The sequence below is a fragment of the Chrysochloris asiatica genome, unplaced genomic scaffold (assembly GCF_000296735.1).
Source record: "Chrysochloris asiatica unplaced genomic scaffold, ChrAsi1.0 scaffold00008, whole genome shotgun sequence".
Lineage (NCBI taxonomy): Eukaryota > Metazoa > Chordata > Mammalia > Afrosoricida > Chrysochloridae > Chrysochloris > Chrysochloris asiatica.
Window position 1 is genome coordinate 37560752 of NW_006408526.1, and position 6000 is coordinate 37566751.

The 6000-nt window shown below is 34.0% G+C and overlaps 1 protein-coding gene across 1 annotated transcript in view; it reads left to right on the forward strand.

Moving 5' to 3' along the window:
* LOC102834347 (chromosome unknown open reading frame, human C11orf63) overlaps positions 1 to 6000 on the forward strand; it is a 90825-nt gene that overhangs the window by 63648 nt on the left and 21177 nt on the right. The gene's annotated exons all lie outside the window — the stretch shown is intronic.

Below are 6000 nucleotides of genomic sequence, written 5' to 3' on the forward strand. Positions count from 1 at the left end.
TTGCTATGAGTCAGAACCGACTCAACAGCACTTAACAACAACAACAATACTATCATGACTTATCCTAAGAAATTATCTAAAATACAGGCAAATAAGTATGCGTCAGATTAGCGTAATTTACAAAAATGATCTAAAAGAGTAGGAAAATATTTAGATAAATTATGATAGTTAATATCACATAAACATTAAAATTATGGCCTGAGGAAATGCTTCTATAAAAAGAAAATAGTATGTGGCACAAAATTACACCAAAGGTATTCTACTATGTTAAAATATGCATTGAAGACGAGAAATGTAAAAATGTCAATAGTGGTTATCTCTGGCAAGAATAATTGGGATTATGTTTAATTTGTTTAAATAGTCTCAGAATTTTCCCGTTGCCTACAAAGTAGATATACTACTATAATCAGGAAAAACTAAAGCTATTTTTTACAGTATTTCAAGAGACATTTATTGATGTCATTGAATCAAATTATTATTCAGCTAAATTGTGCTGTCCTGGTGTGGTGCTGTGAAATAATGCACTGGACCGGAAGATCAGTTTGGACTTCGGGGTTAGTGGTTCAAGCTTACCAACCACTCCTTGGAAAGCTTATATAGGGTGTCTATGAGTCAGAGCCAACCTGAAGGCACTAAACAACAAATTGTGCTGAATGTGGTGCTAAAATTACATGGAAGAAACAACAGCGTAATGCATGGGAATCTTCAAGGAGCTTATTTTCATGGTGGTGGTGTTGTTAGGTGCCATCTCATCATTTCCAACTCATGGTGGCCCTGCATAGGGTTTCTGAGGAGTGGCTGGTGACCTTATAGTTAGCAGTCCAGTGCTTGTCTTATAGTGCCACACCAGGACTTCTACTTTCATGATAATGGGACCACTTTACACATATGAATAATCAGAAGACATGTAAGTGCTAGATTTGATGATAAGAAATATACATTTTATAAGATTCAGAGTTAGCATCCTAGAGGAGAGCATGATAGATGGTGGGCATCCTTGTCTTTTTTGATCATTTTAGAGGGATTGCTTCTTAACATTTTTGCTATTAAAAATCATACTGGTTTTTGGTAGATTAGGAGATAAAATTGCAAATTTCCTCCTATTCCTTTTTACAAAGAAGGTGTTGTGTTTGTTGTTGGGTTTTTTTTTAATCAAATGGGAATTGAATTTTATCAATTACTTGTTTTTACATTTATTGTTTCTTCCATATAATTTTAGCACTACATTTTCTCCTTTAGTCCTTTAATGGGATGTAATACATTAACAGATTTTCTAATGTTACACTGTCTTTTTATTCCTAGGGTTAACCTAGCTTGCCATACTGCATTCTTATTAAGTTACTTGATTCGACTTGTTAACACTGTGTTTAGAGTTTGACCTACAAGTAGCTAAAAATGAGATTGGGTTGTAATTGTCCTATCTACCCTTGGCCTTGGTTGGATGCGTTAGGAAGATTATACCAGTCTTACAAAATGAATTGGGACCTAGTACCTTTTTTATATCCTGTAGGACACTTTATACACAATTGGAATCATCTGTGTATAAAAAAATCATATCAAATATGATTTTCTTGTGAAACTTTAGGTCATATATATTTTTTGTTTTGCTTTATTTTTATTGTTGTTTTTGAGTAGCTTTAGCTCCTATAATTGTTATAAATTTTTACAAACTTTCTATTTCCTCTATGTCATTTTGATCAATTATATTTTCTAAAAACATATTGCTTATTTCTATTAAGTTTTTCAATTTATTAACATAAACTTTTCATAGTATACTTATTTAGCCTTTTATAGCAATAATATGCCCCTCTTATATTGATAGTTACATCCTTTCATTTCTAATATTATATTTTGTCTTATTTTTAATTACTCTTTGCCTTATAAAATCATTAATGCACATAGATTAAAAGGCCAAGTAACAAAGGCTTTTAACAGTGTGTGTTCTGCCTATTCCTCCTCTCTCTCCCCAGTCATTCACTCTACAATGCTTAGCTGTGAATAATAGCTTTGGTATAATAATGAAAATGCTGAATATCAGCAAACCATTTAGACACTTAGCTGTTTTCATCTGGCATTTGTACATATTCATAATTCTCAGTTATAATTATTTACTGCTATGTTTTCTGCACCAATTGTAGATGCTTTAATGGATTTCATACTCCAGTAGATGAAGATTTAGTTATCTTACATTGCCATTACCCATACTACAAAAATATACGTTGCAACTTTTAGTTAAGCCAGTAGTCCATATTTTCATTATTACCCTAATACATCTATTATTCACTCCAGCAATGTTGTTGTTGTTGTTAGGTGCCATCAAGTCGGTACCGACTCACAGTGACCCTATGCACAACAGAACGAAACACTGCCCAGTCCTGGGCCAACCTCACAATTGTGGCCACACTTGAGCCCATTGATACGGCCACTTTGCCAATCCATCTCACTGGAGGTCTTCCTCTTCTCCAGTGACTAGTCTCTCCTGACAATATGTCTGAAGTATGACAGATGAAGTTTGGCCATCCTGGTCTCCAAGAAGCACTCTGGCTGTACTTCTGCCAACACAGATCTGTTTGTTCTTTTTTAGCAGTCTATGGTACTTTCAATATTCTCCTCCCACACCATAACTCAAATGCATCAATTCTTCTATGATCTTCCTTATTCACTGTCCAGCTTTTACATGCATATGAGGTTATTGAACATACCATGGCTTGGGTCAGTTGCACCTTAGTCCTCAAGCTAACATCTTTGTTCTTCAACACTTTCAAAAGGTCTTGTGCGGCAGATTTGCCTAATGTAATACATCGTTTGATTTCTTGAAAGATTTCCATTTTTATTCCATCAATCCTCAGTGCCTTATTGTTTGCCAATTCCTTCAGTGCACCTTGGACTTCATCCTTCAGGATCATTGGCTCTTGATCATAGGCTACCTCTTGAAATTTCAAGGGGTTGAAATGATTGAATGATGTTTTCTGCATCATTCAATAATTTACCCAGAGAATCTTTCAATAACAAATGTCAAGCCTTGAGTTTTTTCTTCAGTTCCCCCAGTTTGATAAATGCTGAGCATGTTCTTCCCTTTTGGGTTTCTGACTCCAGATCTTTGCACATTTCGTTGTAATATTTGACTTTGTCTTCTTGAGCTGAACTTTGAAATTTTCTGTTCAGCTCTTGTACCTCCTCATTTCTTCCACCTGCTTTAGCATCTCCACACTGCAGAGCAAGTTTCAGTGTCTCTTCTGACATCCATTTTGATCTTTTCCTTCTTTTTGTCTTCTTAATGACTTTTTGCTCTCTTCACGTATGATGTTCTTGATGTCATCCCACAACTCTCTGGTCTTTGGGCTTCAGTGTTTAATGTATCAAATCTGTTCTTCAGATGCTCTCTAAATTCAGGTGGGATATATTCAAGGTCATATTTTGGCTCTCGTGGACTTGTTTTCATTTTATTCAGCTTCGGTCTGAATTTGCATATGAGCAACTGATGCTCTGTTCCACAATCTGCCCTGGCCTTGTTTTGACTGATGATTTGGAGCTTTTCTACCATCTCTTTCCACAGATGTAGTCAATTTTATTTCTGTTTATTACCCTAGCAATATAAAATACCATAATTATGTTTCCTTTTTTAGTTTTTCCAGAAGTCAGTAGTTCCCTCAACTCTTTTCTTTTGTTTAAATTTCATTTTATATATTGCTAATTCTTCCCACACTATCCAATTCAAGTTTCCTCTAAGTGCAGGTTCCCACAAGGACAAACACATCAGGTAATCTATCAGTTAGTTTCCCCTGCTTTCTTGGAGACATCTTTTCTAGAGATTTGTACTTTCTTTTTGCTTTGGATCTGCTATGCTCTCTAGACCCACAACAGTTGTTCTCCTGAGAATTCCCATGGTCTTCTTCTGATTTTAGTTCTCTCCTCAGGATCTCATGTTTTCCTTATTTTTCTTGATCACGTCTTCTATTATTTTCTCCATACTAAAAACATGATGTAATGGCAGAATTAGGATGATGGAAACTTCTCAACATGCCTGTATTGTACCTCACTTCTGTTATGGACATATGCCCTCAACACTAGTGTTCATTTCATCATGGAAATTTCCTTTGCTTTTTGGCTTCATTGAACCTCCTGTTTTCTATTTCTTTGTCTTCTTGTCCTACCTTGTTTTCATGGAGAACATTCTCCATTGCTTAGGAGGTAAATGTTTCAAGACCTTGCATGCTTGCATGAATGAAATTGCCCTTATTCTGCAATCATTCTTTTTTTTTTTTTTTAAGTCATTCATTTTCTTTTTGTTGTTGTTGAGAATACACACAGCAGAACATGCACCAATTAAAACATTTACTTTCTTATTATTGTACAAAACCTATGCTGTTTTTGATTTAACCAATTATTTATTAATGTCTGTGCCCCACATTTTTTTTCTTCCATTTTGCTCATTCTTCCTGAAGGATGTCCTCTAAAAGTTCTTTCCACAACTTTATGTTACTAAAAAATTTATCTTAAAATTTCTTTATTTTATTCTTTATCTTGAATTATAGTTAATCTGGCAAAGAATTTAAATTTCTGAAACTATTATTTTTCTGTCTCTTGACTTCTGTGTTGCTTTGAAAAGTCTTTTGTCTCTACCATTGTTATTTCTTTCACTTTTTTTTTTTTTGATTTTTGATTTAAGGTTTTTTGTGTTCTGCAGTTTCACTGTGCTTTATCTAGGTATGAAATTTTTAATCTTGTTTCAGACTCGTAAGTGATTCTAAATCTGGGATTGATTGATTTCTTTCATAAATTCTCAGAAATTAGTACCTATTTTCCTATGAATAGTTGTTGTTGTTGTTAAGTGCTGTTGACTTGGTTCCAATTCATAGCGACCCTGTATAGAGTTTCTGAGGAGCAGCTGGTGAGTATGAACCACCGACCTTGTGGTTCAAATTGACATTTTTCTCACCAAATTTACTATATCTTCTTCCTCAGAAGCTCCAAATAGGTGTATATTAGATTCTATTATACTAGACTTCATGTCTCTTCAACGTTTCTCATTCTCCATCTTTTCTTTGTATTTCTGAGAAACTTCCTCAGGTACGATTTCCAGTGCCGGAATTCTCTCTTTAGCAATGTCCAATACGCCCTTTAATATATCGGTTGAGTTCTAAATTCCAATGATGTTATTTTCTCATGTCTACATGTTTTTTGGTTTTTTTGTTTTTGTTTTGGTTTTGGTTCTCATCAAAACCTTTTCAAAAAAATACTTTCAAAAAAAATATTTTTCAAAACATATATCTTTAAAATACAATCCTTAGAATCTTGTGGGGTTTTTTTTCAATCCTTAGAGTTTTGTTTGCTTCTTTTATGTCTTTACTCACTTAAAACCATATTTTAAAAATGATATTCAATATCTTTTTTTCTGACATTCTTGAAAGTCTGCTACTACTGTATGTTTAATGATTCTCACTCTTACAATAGTAAATTGTTCTTACATATGTCTTGTGATTGTTTTTGGGTCGTGAAATTATATTTAACCACCTTATCTGTGGAAACCAAAGCAGGCACACCCCTCCAGAGAAGTTTCATATTTGTTTCTGCCAGATACCACAGAGCTATATCTAATCCAAACCATTTTCCACAAAGTCCTTGGTATTGGATTCCCATGATGATATGAGCAAAGTAAATTTAAGCTCCAAATATTGTCATATAGAAACTCACAGGGAATTGTGTTTTGTTTCTTTTCTTATTTAGAGTACAAACAGAGACAAGTAGGCTTCCTTTGTTGTTTCTCAAGACTGGCATTTTTATTTATTTATTTTTTTTCTTAAAACGAATCCACCTTTTTACTGAGGATATAACCCTTCAGTAGTCTTCTCAGTTCTGATTCCCTACCTCACATAGGTAAGAAACAAGTTATCTCATATTTACTATACCATATTAAACGTTAAAGCTCAGCTCAACCAGAAGTAAAAAGAAGAGGGGGAAAAAAAAAGTATTCTCATACAATTTGATGAACTTGACCTA